This window comes from Oryzias latipes, chromosome 10 (assembly GCF_053564925.1).
Source record: "Oryzias latipes strain Hd-rR chromosome 10, Olatipes_Hd-rR_3.1".
In the NCBI taxonomy this organism is placed as follows: domain Eukaryota; kingdom Metazoa; phylum Chordata; class Actinopteri; order Beloniformes; family Adrianichthyidae; genus Oryzias; species Oryzias latipes.
Window position 1 is genome coordinate 19,463,787 of NC_136246.1, and position 23,793 is coordinate 19,487,579.

The 23,793-nt window shown below is 39.4% G+C and overlaps 1 protein-coding gene and 1 long non-coding RNA gene across 4 annotated transcripts in view; one reads left to right on the forward strand and one right to left on the reverse strand.

Annotated features, from left to right (window-relative positions):
* LOC144994885 (uncharacterized) overlaps positions 1–6,444 on the forward strand; it is a 63,971-nt gene extending 57,527 nt beyond the window's left edge. Inside the window, exon 2 of the long non-coding RNA XR_013658566.1 lies at positions 5,174–6,444. This is a non-coding gene — a long non-coding RNA (uncharacterized LOC144994885). The remainder of the gene's footprint in view (positions 1–5,173) is intronic.
* The window catches only part of LOC111948016 (pregnancy-specific beta-1-glycoprotein 11-like), a 105,447-nt gene that overhangs the window by 9,652 nt on the left and 72,002 nt on the right, over positions 1–23,793 (reverse strand). The gene's annotated exons all lie outside the window — the stretch shown is intronic.

Here is a 23,793-nt window from a genome sequence, read left to right on the forward strand (position 1 = left end):
TTAGCGGCAACTCCAGAGAGATCTCTGAGATGAAAAAAGCTGTGCAGGAGAACTCCATGCAAATCTCAGCTGTAAAAGACTCCGTTGATGTTGTTTGCACTGAGATCAGTGACATGAAGAACAGAGTGGTCCACGCTGAGGCACAACTGGAGAAATATAAAACAATCGTGGAAACACAGGAAAAAAGGATCTCCCAGCTGGAAAGCTACTCCCGCCGCTGGAATCTGAAACTTCGCGGTTTGGCTGAGAAAGAAAATCAGAACGTGCGGCAAGAAGTGATCCAGATCTGCCAGTCTGTTCTACCGGAGGCGAAAGACAAACTCCCCGATGTTGTGGATACGGTACACAGACTCGGCCCGAAGAGACCGAACAACAACCAACCGAGAGGGATCATCATCCAGTTCACTGCGAGGATTCACCGCGATGCTGTCTGGCGCGCTGCAAAGAAATCTGCCTTCCTGAAAGAACACAACCTGAGGATGGCGGAGGATCTGTCTGCTGAGGACCGCGAACGGAGAAACCGACTGTGGCCGGCCGTGGAGAAAGCCAGGAGGGAGAACAAGCTGGCGTTCTTTGTTGGAGGACGTGCCTTTGTGAATGGTAAAGAAATCCTGCCGCCTTAACGAAGGCTGCAGATGTGGAAGCTGGATCTGAACGTTTTTTGCTATTTTCCACATTTATCAAAAATGATACTGTTGCTTAAAATTTGATTTTATTTGAGCTCATAAGCTATTGCATTCAAGCTGCTACTTTTTATTTTAATTTTTATCTTGCTTTAATTTTGTTTTTGATATAACATTATAATGTTATTTTAAGTATTACACTATACTTAAATGTGAATTAAGTAGCAGCATTGTGGGTTTTATTTTTATTTATTTTTTTCTTAAAATATTTACTCTTATGAGTAAGATGGGACTAATAACGCCCATCACTTTGGTGTTATTTCATAAGCAAATAATTATTGTTAGGGTCTTAGTTCACAGCGCTTTAGTATTGGTTTGCAGGTTCTTATCCTCTTTCTGTTCCTAAGCGACCAAAAATCCTTAACTCAACTTCTTTTTTCTTCTTCTTTGGTCTAAATATCTTTTGTTTTTGTTCTTTTTTTCTATTTCAACTTTATGTCTTTATCCATTATTTCTTTAAATGCGAGAGGTTTAAGAAACAATGTTAAACGTAAAGCCATTTTTTTGTTTTGTAAGCAGTTTAATTCAGATTTTTGTTTTATCCAAGAGTCCCACTCAACTGAACAAGACAAATCCTTCTGGAGGTCACAGTGGGGAAATGATGTGTGGATGTCACATGGTACAGAGCGAGCTGCTGGTGTCTGCATTCTCAAAAACAGATTCAATGGAAAAGTTTTGCTATCTGACAGCGATAAAGATGGTCATTACATTTTTATGATACTTGAAGTAGCCCATTCCGTCTTTATTCTAGTCAACGTGTACGGGTTCAACTCCCGAACAGAAAATAATCTTCTCTTCAATAGACTAGAAACACGTTTATAAACACATTTATATTTAAATACCCAAAGTCTTTTATAATATTTGGAGGGGATTTTAACACAGTTTTTGATAATTCTATGGATAGATGGCCTCCCAGGAGTCCAGACTCTAACTCTCCTATAAAGTTGTTTGCACAAAATTTAGATTTAATTGATTCTTGGAGAGACTCGCATCCAAACCAAAGAGCTTATACATGGTGTAACAAATCACAGACCAGACACTCACGCATTGATTTCTGGCTTACTTCTAAAGACTTAAAAAATGTTAAAACAGATATTCATGCCACACCGCTTTCAGACCACAAAACAATTCATCTAACCGTCCCTTTGTCGAGCTCCTCTGGCACCAAAGCTTCATACTGGAAGTTAAACGGCACCATTCTTGAGCATCTGGAGGTGATTTCTGAAACTCATCGCTTAATAAAACTTTATTGGAACAAAGCACTAGCTGAACACTCATTCTGTAATAATTGGGAACTTTTGAAATACGAACTTGGTAAATTTTTTAGAAAATATAGCTCTGACTTAACAAAAAAAAGAAGAGCTGTTGAGACAGATGTAATACAGAAGATTGCTCTTCTTACATCTAAGCCAACAGATGTCCTAGATGAAACGGATAAAACAGCTTTAATAGACTTACAACACAAGTTAGATGACATTTATAAGCGCAAAGCAGAAGGAGCGTTTATCCGATCTAGGAGAAGGTGGATTGAAGAAGGAGAGCAGAACTCTGCCTATTTTTTCAGGCTAGAGAAATACCAGTCCAATAGCAATTCTGTTTCACAATTAAATATTAATGGGGTCATTTCTGATGATAGAAGTACCATAGCAAAATATTGTTCTGATTTTTATAGTAAACTCTATTCTTCCAACTATTGTTCAACATCTGCCCTTACCTTTCTTAACACTGTCAATAATATTACTCCAGTGAGTGAAGCGGACAGAGTCTGCTGTGATGATGTCATCTCTTTGAATGAGGTTACAGATGCTATAAAATATCTGAAAATAAATAAATCTCCTGGAACAGACGGCCTTACTGCCGAGTTCTATAAACAGTTTTCTGACAATTTAGCCCCATTTTTATTAAAAGTTTTTGAAGAAAGCATTAACAAGGGTGCACTCCCTCCCACGTTATCTCAGGGACTGATTACCTTGATCCCTAAACCGAGAAAGGATCCTCTTTCCTTAGATAACTGGCGACCAATCACCTTATTGAATTGTGATTATAAGATATTGGCTTTGATTCTTGCAAATAGAATAAAGCCAGTCTTAGATACAATTATTGATGAAAATCAGTCTGGGTTTATGCAGAATCGTCATATCTCAAACAATATTAGATTAATTTTAGACATACTAGATTACTCAGAACTCGTGCAGGATGACAGTCTCATTCTTTTTCTAGACTTTTATAAAGCCTTTGATTCTTTAGAACACAATTTTATTATTGCTGCTTTAAATAAATTTGGTTTTGGTCAATTCTTCTGCAATGCTGTTCAAACTTTATATGTCAATAGTAATAGTTCTATAAAACTCGCCAGCGGAACTTCTCCTAGATTCTTCTTGAAACGTGGGGTAAGGCAGGGATGCCCCTTGTCAGTCTATCTGTTTCTTCTTTCTGTTCAACTCCTTAACCTACATATCAAACTCAGCCCATTAAAAGGTTTAATTGTGGCTGAGAGGGAAATATTCATAAGTCAACTAGCAGATGACACTGCTCTCTTTCTCCGAGACGCTTCACAAGTAGCTGTGGCGATTAATATCATCCAGTCCTTTTCTAAAGCTTCAGGACTTACCCTTAATTTAAATAAATGTGAAATTCTGCCTGTTAAAAACTGTTTGCTTACATCTATCCAAGGTATTCCTGTAAAAACATCTGTTACGTACCTTGGTATTCAAATCACTAAAGATATGCAATCCAGATGTTCTATAAATTTCTCTCCAATAATAGATAAAACCAAAAAAACCCTAAACCAATGGCTGCAAAGAGATTTGTCTTTGAAGGGCAGAGTTCTGCTTACGAAAGCAGAAGGAATCTCTCGTTTGACGTATGCAGCTCAATCTCTACAGGTTAATAACACAGTCTGCAATACAATTAATAGAATATTATATAACTTTCTATGGAGAAATAAAACTCACTATATCAGAAAATCTGTTATTTTAAATACCTCTGATAAAGGCGGTTTAAATTGTATTGATTTTACTGCCCTTAACAATACACTCAAGGTAATCTGGATTAAGAAATATCTTAATAACTCCACATCTATCTGGAACTTTATTCCACATTTTGTATTTTCAAAGGTAGGAGGCCTTAACTTCCTGCTGTGCTGTAACTATAGTATTCCAAAAATCCCTTTGAAACTGTCAAATTTTCATCAACAGGTTCTCTTAGCCTGGGCTCTGATCTACAAACACAACTTTTCTCCACAGAGTTGTATTATCTGGAATAACTGTAATATTGTCTATAAAAGGAAAACTCTGTTTTTAAATAATTGGTTTAATAATGGTATAATTTTCCTCAATCAATTATTCAAAGAACCTGGATTATTATATAACTACTCAGATTTCACAAAGCAGTATAAAGTACCAATAACTCCCAAAGAATTTGCAGTAGTGTTTGATGCCGTCCCATCTGGGCTTTGCATGTTATTCAGGGGTTTCTACAGCGCTCCGCCTCTGACTCTTCATCCTCCTGATGTGCTCAAATCTCCTCTGGGTAATTTCTGCTTCACTTCCGCTAAACAGTTGAACTCAAAAATCAGAGCTTTGTTTCAAGATAATTTAGTTTCTGTTCCATCAGCTATCTTTTATTGGGCTAATTTCACTTCTAACATTGATTGGAAAAAAGTCTGGTCTTTACCACAAAAATACTTCTTAACAAATAAAGTCAAAGAAATCTTTTTAAACTCCTACACAGATTTTATCCAGCAAAGCATTATTTAACTAAATTTAAGGCTGACATAAACACCAGTTGTACTTTCTGCCAGAAACAACCTGAAACCTGCTCTCATTTATTCTGGTCTTGTGAATTTACATACAGATTTTGGAAAAACATTCACAAATTTATCACCGATTCTATTTTTGCTGACATACAACTTTATTATAAAAACATACTTTTTGGTTTTCATAGCTTTGATGTCAAAGACCGTGATGCTTTCTTTTGTGTAAACATGGTATTATTTATCGCTAAATTTCATATACACAAAAGAAAATTTTCCAATAAAAAACCGGATTTCTTTGTGTTCAAACTGGAACTGCAGCATTATTTAAACTTAATTTCTGCTTCAAAAAATACAAAAGCTCAAAAAACAATTAGCATCTGTAAATCTTTTGGACTGCTGACATAGATTTACTCTCGCATTTTCTCTTTTCTCTTTATTTTTTTGTTTCTTTTTATTTCTTATTCCCTTTTGTGTTTATTATTAATAATTAGTATTTTTTAAAGAATGCAACATGTTTGTTCTGTATTCAGAATTCTATTGTACATTATATGTGCATAATTGTTGTATTTTCTTGTTTTGTAAGTTGCAATTGTTCAATAAAAAAAAAAAAAAAAAAAAAAAAAAAAAAAAAGCTGAGGTTATCAACTTCCTTAGCCTCAAACTTATCGTGGGAGCTAGCATAACCTGCTTTCTGGAATACCCCCCTGGTGGTAAAAGTACGGTGGCCCAGAAGGGTCACAACACAACACATTAACTTTATACACAACACACTAACTTTACACACAACACATTAACTTTACACACAACACATTAACTTTACACACAACACATTAACTTTATACACAACACATTAACTTTACACACAACACATTAACTTTATACACAACACATTAACTTTACACACAACACATTAACTCACAACACAACACAATAACTCACAACACAACACAATAACTCACAACACAACACATTAACTCACAACACAACACAATAACTCACAACACAACACATTAACTCACAACACAACACATTAACTCATGGCCCAGAAGGGTCACAACACAACACATTAACTTACCTCACAACACATTAACTCACAACGGAAGTAAAGCAGCAATTGAAGTGCTTTTATTCTGAAATTTCTACTGGGCTGAGCAGCTAACTACCTAACAGAAAGTAATGTCACAGTGAGCTGTGGAGGGAGCTGCACGCGCGCTCCTCTCCTCTCCTTTTTCCGCTCCGTCCTCTCACACAGGCACGTGCAGTCCCCAACACACACGCACACACAGGACGGAGCGGAAAAAAGGAGAGGAGCGCGCTTGCAGCTCCCTCCACAGCTCACTGTGACATTACTTTCTGTTAGGTAGTTAGCTGCTCAGCCCAGTAGAAATTTCAGAATAAAAGCACTTCAATTGCTGCTTTACTTCCGTTGTGAGTTAATGTGTTGTGAGGTAAGTTAATGTGTTGTGTTGTGACCCTTCTGGGCCACCGTATAAAAGGAGGACATGCAGGTGTTTTTTTTTTTTTTTTTTTTTTTTTAATTGAACAATTGCAACATACAAAACAAGAGAATACAACAATTATGCACATATAATGTACAATAAAATTCTGAATACAGAACAAACATGTTGCATTCTTTAAAAAATACTAATTATTAATAATAAACACAAAAGGGAATAAGAAATAAAAAGAAACAAAAAAATAAAGAGAAAAGAGAAAATGCGAGAGTAAATCTATGTCAGCAGTCCAAAAGATTTACAGATGCTAATTGTTTTTTGAGCTTTTGTATTTTTTGAAGCAGAAATTAAGTTTAAATAACGCTGCAGTTCCAGTTTGAACACAAAGAAATCCGGTTTTTTATTGGAAAATTTTCTTTTGTGTATATGAAATTTAGCGATAAATAATACCATGTTTACACAAAAGAAAGCATCACGGTCTTTGACATCAAAGCTATGAAAACCAAAAAGTATGTTTTTATAATAAAGTTGTATGTCAGCAAAAATAGAATCGGTGATAAATTTGTGAATGTTTTTCCAAAATCTGTATGTAAAATCACAAGACCAGAATAAATGAGAGCAGGTTTCAGGTTGTTTCTGGCAGAAAGTACAACTGGTGTTTATGTCAGCCTTAAATTTAGTTAAATAATGCTTTGCTGGATAAAATCTGTGTAGGAGTTTAAAAGAGATTTCTTTGACTTTATTTGTTAAGAAGTATTTTTGTGGTAAAGACCAGACTTTTTTCCAATCAATGTTAGAAGTGAAATTAGCCCAATAAAAGATAGCTGATGGAACAGAAACTAAATTATCTTGAAACAAAGCTCTGATTTTTGAGTTCAACTGTTTAGCGGAAGTGAAGCAGAAATTACCCAGAGGAGATTTGAGCACATCAGGAGGATGAAGAGTCAGAGGCGGAGCGCTGTAGAAACCCCTGAATAACATGCAAAGCCCAGATGGGAACATGCAGGTGTTTGTTGTGAGCGATGACGCTGGAGAGGAGAGGTGGATGATTCACAGTGACGCCCCCTAGAGGAAGCAGCTGATAGACAAAAAAACGAACTTTATTCTTTACTCTTTCGCTTCAACACGAGTCATTTAAAAATGCCAAATGGGGGTAAAATGCTTTTTCTTAAAGCCTCTCTAAAATAAGTTTTAGTGCAGTAAAGAAAATTTAACCCTGATCCTCACACATTAAATTAAAAGAAGCGATTTGCAAACAATGATCATTAAAATTTAACAGCTGTGTTGCTTCAACCTAAAACTAATCTAAAGCTCAGTTAGGTCTCACTAAGTAACTAAAAAAAGTCACAAAAAGGCAGACCATGTTGCAGTTTACTTATACACATTTTGCTGTTTCATGTTCTTTTAATTTAAGACAAAACGTGTAAACGTTACTATTTTACATTTCAGAGCCCCCCAAAAAAACTTTCGCAGAGCGAAACAAGTAAACTACAAACTGTATGTTTATGAATGCATTCTGAAAGTAAATGGTATATGTCTCGCTCGAAATGTCATCAAAATAAAGATTAGTCCTCAAAATATCTTGTTTTGTTGGATTTTCCACCGAAAAATGAACGAGCATCCGCCATATTTTTTGTTCACGGCACGCAAAACCATAAAAGTAACGTGATCATGAGAAGGCTCATAGAAAATGAATAGGAAAATGGAACATATCCATCTCACAATTTAGGGGGTCGTTACTGTAGAAGTACTACGTTTTTCCATGTGGACAAACTGCACGTTTGGGGACGAGACTGGGTTGTTTAAAAAGTAAAATACTACATATGTGTGAAATGGAGGAAAAAAATCTGTTTTCATATAAAGGCTGACATTATTTTGCTCACTGACTCTCAGCTTTTCTCATGAACACTTTGCATGTTTAAATTGTACAAATTGTTTGTCACAAATTGTTTGGCCTTGTCATGTAGTTTATAAAATTAACCTAAATTATATTGTTAATAAAAATACGTTTCTATAACTGAACTAAAATTCATTCATTTTCTGTACCGCTTTGTCCCTTTCGGGGTCACGGGGCTGCCGGAGCCTATCCCGGCCACTTGGGCATAGGCAGGGGATGCCCTGGACAGGTCGCCAGTCTGTCGCAGGGTAGAATGTCCACAATCACACACCCATGCACTCTCACACTCACACCTATGGACAATTTAGAGTTGTCAATTCACCTATGAAGCATGTTTTTGGACAGTGGGAGGAAGCCGGAGATCCCAGAGAAAACCCACGCATGCACGGGGAGAACATGCAAACTCCACACAGAAAGGTCCCCAATTGATGTATTTTTCATGTCCCCCAGCTGGGACTTGAACCAGGGGCCTTCTTGCTGTGAGGCAAGAGCACTAACCACTGCACCACCGTGCAGCCTGAACTAAACTGAAGACAATAAATTCTCTTGGCATGTGAAGAACTGTTTTCATCAAAATCCTTTCAGAAGCAGTTTGTTTTTGCAATTCTTATGTTGATAGTTCATGACTGCACAGTTTGTGTGAAACTTTATTTCATTCAGTTTGATGATATCCTTCATCCATCTCTTTTCTAGACTCGGTTAATCCTGTATTGGGGTCAAAATGATGCCTAACCAGCTACTGGACAACCGACAGGTACACACTGGATGATTTGGCAGTCCATCGGAAGGCGGAACTTTGTCCCATTTAGAAACTTGCCCTTTAATCTTTGCTGTTACTCAACTTTTAATTTGTTAAAGATCAAGTGTGCACTTCTGATTCAACCCTCTGCTTATCAATACAGACCCCTTTTTGTTGTTTTGTTGGCCATATTATAAGGACCCCATAAAACTAAACCTGAATGACCAGAAGTGTTAACATGTGTCACAAAAAAGAAAAAAGTTTGATGAGGAAACAAAAGCTGCTTTTTATGAAGATGCAGATAACTTTGATCCTTTTTCAGAACCAGCAAAACATTATCTTACTTGACCTTTTGACTGAGAAAGGAAGCGGTTTGTAATTTTTTTTTTTTTCTGCACTCTTCAAGGATGTGTGTTCGCAAACAGTAAATCAAGGAGATCAATGTTTTGCCATAAGAATATGGATTAAAATGTGTATCTTTTTGTTTTTGTTACAGCAGTTTTCAATTATCAGTGTTCTTTGATTGAACATTTCATCAGACTACAGTCAGTAAAACAAAGCAAACGAGACAATTTACTCCTCTCTCTATGACGTTTTTTCCTGCAAGTTATTTTTTGTTTTCACATTATGTCCTGCTACTTTCTAACTATAGTGACTATAGTTTCTACAGTTAAATTCAAATTTTGAGGTCTCAAAAGCTGTTTTATTTTAAATATAGAATCTCTATCTCTTATCAGGATTTTTCTGCTGTCGATGAACTGGGGAGGTAAAACTCAGGTCAATCTCTTTCCTCCTGTCAGCCAACCCCCCCCCCCCCCCCCCCCAAAAAAAAACAACCCCCCCCCCCAAGAAAAAACGGAATATAGCGAAAATCTGTCTGGACGCTGTGTTCACACTATCACCTCCAACAGCCTTGCTGAAAGGACTCACTGCAGATAAATATAAATAATTCTGGTTTCAGTAAAAGTCTGAGAAAAGCTTAAGGAGAGTCGACAGACTGAACTGTGCAGAAATGACAGCTGTGATGGGACTGTTGCTGATGCTGATCACAGTCACTGAAGGTGAGTTGATCATCCCATTCTTTTCTTTATTTCCATTATTAGATAACACGTTATTAATCACATTTAGTAAAAAACATTTAAAATAATGATGAACTTTTTTTATTTAAAACCACTTGCTTCCAGTCTCTTTAGGAATCTTTCTTGACCCAAACAACAAAACTCATAAAATCCAAATTAGTGGTTTGCACCAAAATCAACAAATGTATGTGCAATGTCATTACTTCTGAGTCATGACTATCTTTAATTTGTAAAACTATTGAATCATTCCCTCAACAGAAATCAAAATCATTTATTGTCATTACAATTGTAAATTGCAACAAGATCCGAGCAGCTCAAAACAGACGGAGGATGTCAGTTGTTCAAAAACGAGGTAGAGAGTGTGCTAATATATAGATGTACATGGATGCAACTGTGCAAAATGCAGTTTATAAATAGAAACTGGTAAAGGTAATGTATATAAAAAAATGAAATAGAATAAAGAAAAACAAAAATAGTACACTAAGGAGTAACAGGTAAAAGTCCAATTGCAACCAGGGTACAGAATCTGGGACTTGGGTGTGGTGTGCTTATGTTTAAAGGTGTTAAATGGGTGACAGAAAAAGCCTTGTTCTGATGGACTGTTAGCATCTGCCGGAGTTCCATCTATTATTGAAAATAATAGATCCATCTGTGTCTTTTGTTTTCCTTGTCCGAGCTTGCATCTGACTCAAAATTGTGCAACTGGAGAGCTCTAATATTGCTCGCCATTTTTGTGGCACTGGAGTGTTGGGGTTGTGAGGGGCTGTAATCCAGCGAGAGACTGTGTGAACACACGGATAATGGGAAATGGGGGCAGTCTTATTCCACTCCAAATGCTATGCCCACAATTCAGGGGCAAATTTTTAATGAGCTACTGCCTCTCTGCCAAAACTATGTCCTGGAAAATGACACAGTTTTTTAAAATTTTGGCCAAGAACAGCATAATCATGATTCCAGTATAAGACCACTGGAAAAACTTTAATAGTGGATCAAAAATATACCATCTGCTGTACTGAAGATTTTCCACAGACCTTTTCTTGATATTTGGTTTTATATAGACATAAAAAATGAAATAGACAGGTTTTTTATAGAACAGCGGTGTGATCTTTTTTTTTTCTGACTTCCAGGTGTGGTGACCCACTGTGATGGCAGACAGAGTTCAGTTCAGTGTTATGGAGCTTTGGGAGGAACTGTTTCTCTCCAACTGATGGACGACTTCTCACAAATAAAAAAAAATGAGGAAGTGGCTGATACCAAGTACATGGTTGTAATATATAGAGGAAAAGATCAAAAATATTCTCATGAAATGCAGAACAGATCTTCATTTTTTCCCAGTAATATGACAGTTTTGATCCACAATCTGAGCAGAACTGACAGTGGTGAATGCACACTTACAAGCTATAACTCAGATGGACTTCAATTATCAACCCAGACCATAGACTTGTGTGTTCAAGGTAAATGTTTTTTTCACTTTTAAAACATATTCAAACATCAGTCCTATTAGTCGGCCAGCAAGGTCAAGAGGGCAGCAGCCAAAGCAAAGGTGTGCAGATCTCCTCAAAAACTTTCTGTAGTTCAGTCAGTGGAACTCCAAGTTGCTTTCAGACTAACCAATGTCACAGAGATAGTCAAGGTGCCCCTATGTGGCACCATGTGTATACCTTTGTGACCTTGTATGGTGGTAGGGGACAGTGCCTCTGCACTGGAAAACCAGAGAAGGCTCTTCTTTTACGAGGAGATCAGCTTCCCAGGAAAAGCAATCTACAGGGTACTGAGAGGGGAGAATTAAGATAGTCGTTGAACCTCTGACTATGAAAGCAACAGTGTAGTGTAGAACGGTGTTATGCCGCCAATTCATGTATGTCGATAATTTGCAACATACCATTATATCCCAGATTGCACTGAATTTAACATCACCTAAGAACAAAAAGAACATTGGATAATATGTTTTTATGGAATTGATGATAATTCAAGCACGACGGGGATACAGTTATTTAACTGCTCTGCTCTTCATCAGAAAGATTGTGAATAAAGGTGTGTGTTCTTCTCAGCTCCTGTGTCCTCCGTCTCGCTGGTCTCTGAGTGTTTGTCTCAGGGAGAGATGAAGGTGTCTTGCTCCTCTGAGGGAGGGGATAGTCCTCAGTACAGGCGGACTCTGAATGGAAAGTCACTGACAGAAGCTGAGCTGCTTTCTGGAAACAAGCAGACAAACATCATCACTTTGAAACAACACGTCGACGTCTGGTCTGCTCCTCCTGGAACCACGTCAGCTCTGCTTCTAAAGAGATAAACATCACTAACTGTGGTGAGTTAGAGGAATAAAAACTTTGAAAAGTTGTGATTACTCTGTACATCATATACTTTGTTTTCTCACAGGTTTCATTTACATAAACTGCACCTTTAATGGGACGAAGATATCAAAGTGGGTGTTTAAGGAAAATAACACTGTGTGTTGAACCAACAACAGTCCCACCAACAGAGGCACAAAGCACTGTGGGTAAGGAGTCAGAGGACCATTATTGTCCATCCTTCACACATTTGTTAACCAATAAGTAAATGTGGACCAGCTTGAAGGTAAATCCGATTCTTCCAAATTAAAATATAATTTAGACCATATTAAAACAGTAAACAAAATTTATTAATACTCTGTAACAATGGTGTCCAGACTGCATGGTGGCATAGCGGTTAGCATCCTTGCTTTATGGAGAAGGCTCTGGTTAAAATTCCATTTGTGGCCTTTCTGTGTGGAGTTTGCATGTTTACCTCTAGTAAGTTTTGTGCAGCCACTCTGGATTCTCACAAAGTCCAAAAACATGCTTCATATGTTAACCTGGGACTCTCAGTTATCTCTTAGTGGGAAAAAAACTGGTTTGTATTGCACACAAATCTAGTCTTCCTCAATGCAGAATACTAAAAACAGAATCTCCTTTGTAATTTAAAAACTTTTCTTGGTAATGGATCTAACATATTGTGTCGTCTTTATGTCTCTAGTTCACACAGATCTGTCCGTGCTGAGATGCAGTCTGATGTTTCTGTTTTCTGTTGTGTCCTTTGTTGGAATCGGCGTCTATTTCGAGTGGAAGAAGATCAAATCTGAGAAAGCTGAACAGTTTGCTGCAAGAAACAGAAGAAAGTTTTCAGAGCATTTCTATGAAAATGAACAAGCACTGTACAGCAACATTCAACCAAAATCATGGAAACATTTCAATGGAGAAGCTTGATTTGTACGGATCATTTTGATGAAAACATATAACGTTTTCCAAACTGATTTTAGGATTGCATGATGTGGAGGAAATTACATTGATTGTAAAAAATATGCAAACAAAGACAGGCAGATCAGTCTTTCAGGCTCCTTGATGTAAAACTTGAGATGAAGCTCAGTGTGAAGTATTGTTTGTCCCCTCTGCCTTCATTACCTAGCTGTGTATTTGGACCTGAGCTTCTGTTACCTGACTCTGTGTCTGACTTTGTTTGCCTGCCACCTGCATCGACTCTCAACTGGATCTTAACTATCCCGTTTTTCCTCTGATGATCTCATGCCTGTTATTAACCCCTGCCTGTCTGAGCCTTATTTAGCTTTGTGGACTTTTAGCTGAGCTAATAATAATAATAATAATGTTAGAACATTAGAACGTGGGAAAACCTCTGCTGTAAATTTCTGTTTTGGTTTCCTTTGTTTCAATGCTTGAACCAGGTCACAACCACTGAATGTACATAGGGATTGGCCTGAAAGAACCTTCCCCTGGGGTTCAAAATAACAAGTACCTGCTGATGCCAAGAAGCCAAAATCCCATAGACTTCTATTAGGAAATAAACAGCCATTTCTCAGTAATTCTACTTGTCAGAATAATTATTCTTTTACACGTGTTTGTTAATCCTAATTTTTTTTTTTTTTTATTGTATTCAGAAAAATATTTGCAACACAAGAGGCCTTAAGATCTTAACTGTTTGCTTAGCTGTTGGATATAACAAGTTAGGGGGGAAAACAAAACACAAAACGGATCACTTTCTTTTCTTCCTCTATCTTGAGTCAGACGCTTTTTTGTTTCTCCTTTATCACACCCAAGCCTTCTCTCTTTTTAAATGCACAAAAAGTGAAGTCTTTGTCTATCTTTTGTAAAACGATGCAGCAGTTCCTCATATTGACTAGTTTCACTATCTTTGAAGTCTTTGTAAGACGTAAATCTGAAACACAGAAAAACGTCTAATTTGGTTTAAATTGTACATTTGTTTCCAGCAAACATTCTCTGACCATTTCATTCAGTTTTTATGAAGAGTAGCAATTTTAAAACACTTTATTTGTCAAACAATTGAAATTTTTTAAGAAATCCCTGATCCAAGTTAAGATACCGGTAATTGCAGAATTTGTTCCAAGCGTGTTTGCATGTCTTAAGTCGTAGATTTTATCTTTTTCTATTATCACACTGTGCTTAAAACAACATGCCAGTTAGTTTTGTTTTTTTACATCTTTCTAAATCTTTCTAAAAAGGAACACTAAAAGTGGATGCAAAACTTCATGACACTTCCTTTCTCCCTGTCAGTCTAAAAAATTTGTACAACGAACCTTTGTCCGGTCTAAGTGTTCAGACCAAAAGCCTCATTGAAAGGACTCACTGCAGATTGTCCAGAGAAAATATGAATATTTTGGATTTCAGGAAAAGTCTGATAAAAGCTTCAGCAGAATCAACAGACTGAACTGTAATTATAAAACCATTTCTTGTAAGGCTCAGTAGTGAAAGAAAGCACTTCTCAATCTTGTGTTGAGAAAACACGTTCATGCTGATGGTTAAACTGACCACTACAGAGAAATGGAAGCTGTGGTTTTAACTGTTGCTGCAATTACGTAATGTGAGCTGAAGTTTTAAAGAGTTATCTGACAGAATTAATATTTTTTTATTTCCTTAACTAAAGCTTAAAAACTGAAAACGTGTTGTCCTCATTCATCTATTTTCCAAAGCCACCTAATCCCTTTGGGGTCATGGGTCACCAGACTGTTGCAGGGTCTTTCTGTTATTAAAGACAGGAGCTGAAGGTGAAACTGTGTTCATACAGCTGATGAGTGACGTCTCAGAGACTGAAATCCTTTATGTTGTGAGACTTTTGTGTACAGCTTGTAATGTTTCGTCAGTCTTGTCTTATGTCCTGAGTTGTACATTTTCAGTCAATGTCTGTCACCTGTGTTGTCTCGTGTTGCACTTCCAGGTTTATTTTGAAACACTAACTCTCCTCTTGTTTCAGGCCTTGTTACTTCCTGCCCTTGTCTGTGCAGGTGTGACTGTTTTAGTCTTCCCTGATTGTTTCCACCTTTGTTTCCCTTCTTTATGTCTTAAATAGTCCGAGTCTCCCCTTGTCCTGTGCCAGTTTGTTTGGTTGTATCCTGTGCCATAGCCATTGCAATCAGGATAATGCTCTTGTGCAATCCTAGGCACTTTAACATTGGGAGTTGGGTCATCTAGACCAGTGTTCAACCTTTTTTTAGCCACGGCACACTTTAACCTTGACAAAAATTCCGCGGCACACCAGCATCCAAAAAAAAATAAAAAAAAGGCAGAAATTCATGGTCTGTATTGATCGACACCCCCCCCCCCCCCCCCCCCCCCGCAATCTCACGTGCATTTTTGTGATAATTGTGGCCGAAAAAGCAAGCAGGAAGTTGCGGCTGTTTTTTCTAAGAGATGAAATAAAAGTTAAATTAGAAAATTTAGAAACTGTTTGTTTGTTGTGGTTTCAAGACGTTTAACAAGTACCAAGGACGACTCATTGTGCGCTGGGATACTGGCCCTTTAAGCCAATGCATCATGGGAGATGTAGTGTGAAAACTGCCTAAAAAGGGCAGAAAGACTAGCGTCTCTGAGCTTCATTGTTTTGTTCACTTGTTCCACGGTCTGACACTGGACTCTGTGGAAAGCTACACCACTAAAGACGAGCTTTAGCTAGTATTTCTGTTAGAACTGAGCGACTTTATCAGCAGAATTAAGAACAAGGAAGTGAAGACCTTAAGCACTTCTGATTGGTCAGACTGATGACATGTGATTAAGCCTTCAAGAATGATTGGCGGAGACAGTTAAAGGGGCGGGACTTTTCCTTACACAGTTATAGCTGCAGGTAAATCGCGGTACCGTCATTCTTATCAAAATGTATTTAATAGAATTAAATAAACACAAAGAAAAAGTAATTTTAAGATCTTTTATATTCCTAACTACTCTGTTTTATCAGGGCCTGTTTGGATGAACACAGAGCTGATTTCCTGGAGATGGAAATTGTTTTTAGATCAGTTAAGGGCTATTTCCCACGGCACACTTGACCATCACCCACGGCACACTAGTGTGCCGCGGCACACTGGTTGAAAAACACTGATCTAGACCCACTAGACAATGCGCTGAACCTTTTTTCTTCAATGATTTGTGATCTTCACTGGTGTCCATGGATTACAAGAAATCTTTCCACCTTTATCCACCTTTGTCATGGTAGGGAGAACATGTCAATGTAAGGGTGGGGTCATCGAACATAGCACAAGGGTTAAACACTGCATCTGAGTTCTGTTCTGACACAGCTGCTCTTAATTTATGTCCATTTTCTTTAGTAAATTTTGGGTTCCATTGTGAGAACATAAGAATGTGAGTTAAACTCTCTTCTAATGTCATGCTTTGGTTTCTAGCATTTGAACTAGGTTGTGTTAAAGTGCATTATGAAGAAAAATAAAAAAATCTTAAAGAGGAAAGAAAAGCTGCTTTCGCACAGGTTCCATACACAAACATAAATGTACCTTGGTTATATGTAGTCTTTAATCTGTCTTTTTTGCAAAATCAATTGATCACTTACCGTCACTTTATTAGGTACAATTTGGTAGCAGGGTGGACCCCCTTTTGCCTTCAGAACTGCTTTAATCCTTGGCATAGATTCAATAAGGTACTGGAAACATTCCTCTGAGAATTTGGTCCATATTGACATGACAGCATCACACAGTTGCTGCAGATTTGTTGACTGCACATCCATGATGCCAATCTCCCGTTCCACCACATCCCAAAGGTTCTCTATTGGGTTGGGATCTAGTGACTCTGGAGAACATTTGAGTCCAGTGAACTCATTGTCATGTTCAAGAAACCAGTCTGACATGATTCCAGATTTATGACATGGCATAAAGCTGGAAGGGATGGACATGGTCAGCAACCATACTCAAGTAGGCTGTGACGTTGTAACCATGCTCAATTGGTGCCACCCTGAACCACTGATTCAAAGCAGGTTGGATCCATGCTTTCATGTTAAATCCAAATTCTGAGCTTACCATCCAAATGTTGCTGCAGAAATGAAGACTTATCAGACAAGACCACGTTTTTCCAATCTTTTATTGTCCAGTTTTGGTGAGTCTGTGTGAACGGTAGCCTCTGTTCTAAGTTGACAGGAGCGGCACCCGGTGTGGTCTTCTGCTGCTCTGGTCCATCTGCCTCAAGGATGGACGTGTTGTGCATTCAGAGATGCTCTTCTCCAGACCTCGGTTGTAACCAGTGGTCATTTGAGTTACTGTTGTCTATCAGCTGGAACCACACTGGCCTTTCTCCTCTGACCTCTGGCATCAAACAAGGCATTTCCACCCACAGAAGTGCCGCTAACTGGATATTTTGAAAATGAACAAACACTGTAAAGTAATTTTGAACCAAAACCATGGTAACATCCAAGAAGAAATGACCTCTATGAAATACCAATGACTGGAAATATTATGCAAGCAAATACAGGAAAATCAGTCTTTAGGTTTCTCACTGTTAAATATAAAAAAATTTCTTAGTTTTATTTTCTTTTTTTTTTTTTTAACTTGTCCTGTCCAACAGCTAGGCAAACAGATGAGAGCTGAGGGCCTCTTGTGTTGGACATATTTTATTTTAACAAGAGGGGTTATTCATCTTCAGACAAACCAAAGGTATGTCTGAATAAACCCCTTTTGTAATTGAGGCCAAACTTTATTAATTTCAATCATGTTTGAAAATCTTTGGTGTTGGACCGGACGGAAAAGGAAAGAGGGGAAGAAGAGAGAGGGACGTTAGAGAGAGGGGGGGGTAGGAGGGTGATAATCGGAGGGGAAAGGGGGTAAGACCATGAAGCAGCATAGAGCAGACAGACTTACTGGTTGTTTATCGTTACGGTACGGTTCAAATGTAGTACAAAAAGGGCGGGGCCTGTTCACACACACTCAAATATTATCAACACACCTGCTAGCCGCAAAAATGTCCACATGTCAACATGCACACAAAACAGATAGTGTTCACGAACGCATACCTATGCCTTTAAACCAACTAGTGTGAAATCTTTCATTCATTCAATCATGCAAACTATTACTGCAAAGGTGAGCCAACACCTGTGCTCAGGTGAGTGTTTATGTTCTTCTAAAATGGATGGTGGAATGTGAAAAGAAGGAGGAGGAGCGCCCAGCCACCCCCACACCCACACCCCCGCCGCAGCAGCAGCGGCAGCCGGAATTCCCCCAACGCCACACGGGAACAGGCAGGGAACAACCGCCCCCCGGGCGACCAAGACCGCCACCCAGGCCAGGGCCAGCAGGACCGCCGCGAGGCCCCCAGAGCCAGAGAGCAGGGAGGCGCAGAGGGAAAGAGAGCGCCGCCCCAGCCCAGCCAGGAAAGCAGCCCCCCGCCGCGCCGGAAGAGCCCAACGCTTAGTTTTATTTTCTTATTACTACATTTTATGTAAATATATTTGTAACTTGGAAAGCTTTTTTTATGTTTTAGAAGATGTTTTGAATGTAAAGAATGTTGATAATTCTACTCCTAATATGTTTTTTTTGTCTTTTTTTATATAGATTATCCTTTACTTGTACATATTCTGATTTCACCTTTGCTTTTGCTTCTTCGTTTTTTTTTTTCCAAAATAAAAATTATATTGAGAGAACTGCACAGTTTTCATAGAAGAAATCGTTTTTTGATTGACCCAGACCAGACAAATGCTTGATTTATTAAGTCTTTTTATTAAGTCTAGTGCTTTTCAAAAAGCCACAAAGTAAAGTCTGTATTATGGTTTCTACAACAGAAGATCACAGGTTTCAACATGTTACGATCACATGTCTGCATAAACCATTCTTTGTTTATATTTGGAGAGATATCCAGACAATATTGTTCCACATAAATACTCTTTCTGCTGCTGGAGTTTGTTTTTCTTTGTGCGGTCTGTGCTGTAAATGTGACTGCTGGGACTGAATAACTTCCTGTTGAGAATCTCTTTATGCATCCCAACAACAAACCAGTAAATAAACGGTACCAGAAATATGAGGTACCATGTAGGACATTATTCAGAATTAGCATTCATAAACACATATGAAAACTCTCACACACACTAGTGAAATGCTTGTATACATACAACTGAAAATATATTCATTCACATACACATGTGAAAATCCTCTCACACACACTACCGAAATCCTCTCACACACACTACCGAAATCCTCACACACACACAACTGAAATCCTCTCACACAAACTACCGAAATCCTCTCACACACACTACTGAAATCCTCTCACACACACTACCGAAATCCTCTCACACACACTACCGAAAATACTCTCACACACACTACCGAAAATGCTCTCACACACACTACCGAAAATGCTCTCACACACACTACCAAAATCCTCTCACACACACTACCGAAAATGCTCTCACACACACTACCGAAATCCTCTCACACACACTACCGAAAATGCTCTCACACACACTACTGAAATCCTCTCACACACACTACCGAAATCCTCTCACACACACTACCGAAAATGCTCTCACACACACTACCGAAATCCTCTCACACACACTACCGAAAATGCTCTCACACACACTACCGAAAATGCTCTCACACACACTACCGAAAATGCTCTCACACACACTACCGAAATCCTCTCACACACACTACCGAAAATGCTCTCACACACACTACTGAAATCCTCTCACACACACTACCGAAAATTCTCTCACACACACTACCGAAATCCTCTCACACACACTACCGAAAATGCTCTCACACACACTACCGAAAATGCTTTCACACACACTACCGAAATCCTCTCACACACACTACCGAAAATGCTCTCACACACACTACCGAAAATGCTCTCACACACACTACTGAAATCCTCTCACACTCACTACCGAAAATGCTCTCACACACACTACCGAAAATGCTCTCACACACACTATTGAAATCCTCTCACACTCACTACCGAAAATGCTCTCACACCACTGAAATCCTCTCACACACACTACCGAAATCCTCACACACACACTACAGAAATCCTCTCACACACACTACTGAAATCTTCTCACGCTCACTACCGAAAATCCTCTCACACACACTACTGAAAATGCTCTCACACACACTACCGAAATCCTCTCACACACACTACCGAAAATGCTCTCACACACACTACTGAAGTCCTCTCACACACACTACCGAAATCCTCTCACACACACTACATAAATCCTCTCATACACACTACCGAAAATGCTCTCAAACACACTACAGAAATCCTCTCACACACACTATCGAAAATGCTCTCACACACACTACCGAAAATGCTCTCACACACACTACCGAAAATCCTCTCACACACACTACCGAAATCCTCTCACACACACTACCGAAAATGTTCTCACACACACTATTGAAATCCTCTCACGCTCACTACCGAAAATCCTCTCACGCACACTACCGAAATCCTCTCACACACACTACCGAAATCCTCACACACACACAACTGAAATCCTCTCACACAAACTACCGAAATCCTCTCACACACACTACTGAAATCCTCTCACACACACTACCGAAATCCTCTCACACACACTACCGAAAATACTCTCACACACACTACCGAAAATGCTCTCACACACACTACCGAAAATGCTCTCACACACACTACCAAAATCCTCTCACACACACTACCGAAAATGCTCTCACACACACTACCGAAATCCTCTCACACACACTACCGAAAATGCTCTCACACACACTACTGAAATCCTCTCACACACACTACCGAAATCCTCTCACACACTACTGAAATCCTCTCACACACACTACCGAAAATGCTCTCACACACACTACCGAAATCCTCTCACACACACTACCGAAAATGCTCTCACACACACTACCGAAAATGCTTTCACACACACTACCGAAATCCTCTCACACACACTACTGAAATCCTCTCACACTCACTACCGAAAATGCTCTCACACACACTACCGAAAATGCTCTCACACACACTATTGAAATCCTCTCACACTCACTACCGAAAATGCTCTCACACCACTGAAATCCTCTCACACACACTACCGAAATCCTCACACACACACTACAGAAATCCTCTCACACACACTACTGAAATCTTCTCACGCTCACTACCGAAAATCCTCTCACACACACTACCGAAAATGCTCTCACACACACTACCGAAATCCTCTCACACACACTACCGAAAATGCTCTCACACACACTACTGAAGTCCTCTCACACACACTACCGAAATCCTCTCACACACACTACATAAATCCTCTCATACACACTACCGAAAATGCTCTCACACACACTACAGAAATCCTCTCACGCACACTACCGAAATCCTCTCACACACACTACCGAAATCCTCACACACACACAACTGAAATCCTCTCACACAAACTACCGAAATCCTCTCACACACACTACTGAAATCCTCTCACACACACTACCGAAATCTTCTCACGCTCACTACCGAAAATCCTCTCACACACACTACCGAAAATGCTCTCACACACACTATCGAAAATGCTCTCACACACACTACCGAAAATGCTCTCACACACACTACCGAAAAATCCTCTCACACACACTACCGAAATCCTCTCACACACACTACCGAAAATGTTCTCACACACACTATTGAAATCCTCTCACGCTCACTACCGAAAATCCTCTCACGCACACTACCGAAATCCTCTCACACACACTACCGAAATCCTCACACACACACAACTGAAATCCTCTCACACAAACTACCGAAATCCTCTCACACACACTACTGAAATCCTCTCACACACACTACCGAAATCCTCTCACACACACTACCGAAAATACTCTCACACACACTACCGAAAATGCTCTCACACACACTACCGAAAATGCTCTCACACACACTACCAAAATCCTCTCACACACACTACCGAAAATGCTCTCACACACACTACCGAAATCCTCTCACACACACTACCGAAAATGCTCTCACACACACTACTGAAATCCTCTCACACACACAACCGAAATCCTCTCACACACTACTGAAATCCTCTCACACACACTACCGAAAATGCTCTCACACACACTACCGAAATCCTCTCACACACACTACCGAAAATGCTCTCACACACACTACCGAAAATGCTTTCACACACACTACCGAAATCCTCTCACACACACTACTGAAATCCTCTCACACTCACTACCGAAAATGCTCTCACACACACTACCGAAAATGCTCTCACACACACTATTGAAATCCTCTCACACTCACTACCGAAAATGCTCTCACACCACTGAAATCCTCTCACACACACTACCGAAATCCTCACACACACACTACAGAAATCCTCTCACACACACTACTGAAATCTTCTCACGCTCACTACCGAAAATCCTCTCACACACACTACCGAAAATGCTCTCACACACACTACCGAAATCCTCTCACACACACTACCGAAAATGCTCTCACACACACTACTGAAGTCCTCTCACACACACTACCGAAATCCTCTCACACACACTACATAAATCCTCTCATACACACCACCGAAAATGCTCTCACACACACTACAGAAATCCTCTCACACACACTATCGAAAATGCTCTCACACACACTACCGAAATCCTCTCACACACACTACCGAAAATCCTCTCACACACACTACCGAAATCCTCTCACACACACTACCGAAAATGTTCTCACACACACTATTGAAATCCTCTCACGCTCACTACCGAAAATCCTCTCACGCACACTACCGAAAATGCTCTCACACACACTACTGAAATCCTCTCACACACACTACTGAAATCCTCTCACACACACTACTGAAATCCTCTCACACATACTTCTGAAAATTTCGATAGAAACGGAAGGCATTTCAGTAGAAACGGAAGTTGGCTGATTATCGCGAGATTTAACGGCAGTCAAAAGCGTTGCTATGGTTATGTGTATCAGCAGCCTAAAACAACTCGGACCAAAGTAAAAACTTTAAACTATAATAGATTGTTTGCACCGTTGGTCCTGATGACGTACCTGTGGAGGTATGGAAGTGCTTAGGAGAGACAGCAGTGGAATTTCTAACAAGGTTGTTCAATAGGATTTTAGAGAGTGAGAAGATGCCTGAGGAATGGAGGAGAAGCGTTCTGGTCCCGATCTTTAAAAACAAGGGTGACATGCAGAACTGCAGCAACTATAGAGGAATAAAGTTGATGAGCCACACAATGAAGCTGTGGGAAAGAGTAGTGGAAGCCAGGCTTAGGAAGAAGGTGGAGATTTGTGAGCAGCAGTATGGTTTCATGCCCCGTAAGAGCACCACTGATGCCATTTTTGCTTTGAGAATGTTGATGGAAAAGTACAGAGAAGGTCAGAAGGAGCTGCATTGTGTGTTCGTAGATTTAGAGAAGGCGTATGACAGGGTGCCGAGGGAGGAGCTGTGGTACTGTATGAGGTCGTCTGGAGTGGCAGAGAAGTATGTCAGAGTAGTTCAGGACATGTATGAGAGAAGTATGACGGTGGTGAGATGTGCTGTAGGTCAGACAGAGGAGTTCAAGGTGGAGGTGGGACTACACCAAGGATCAGCTTTGAGTCCTTTTTTGTTTGCTATGCTGATGGACAGGCTGACAGACGAGGTAAGACAGGAATCTCCCTGGACAATGATGTTTGCGGATGACATTGTAATTTGCAGTGAGAGTAGAGAGCAGGTGGAGGAACAGCTAGAGAGGTGGAGGTTTGCTCTGGAAAGAAGAGGCATGAAGGTCAGTCGTAGTAAGACAGAATACATGTGTCTGAACGAGGTGGATCAAGGTAGAAGCGTTAGGTTACAGGGGACTGAGGTGAAGAAGGTGCAGGAGTTTAAGTACTTGGGGTCAACAGTTCAGTGTGATGGGGAGTGTGGAAAAGAGGT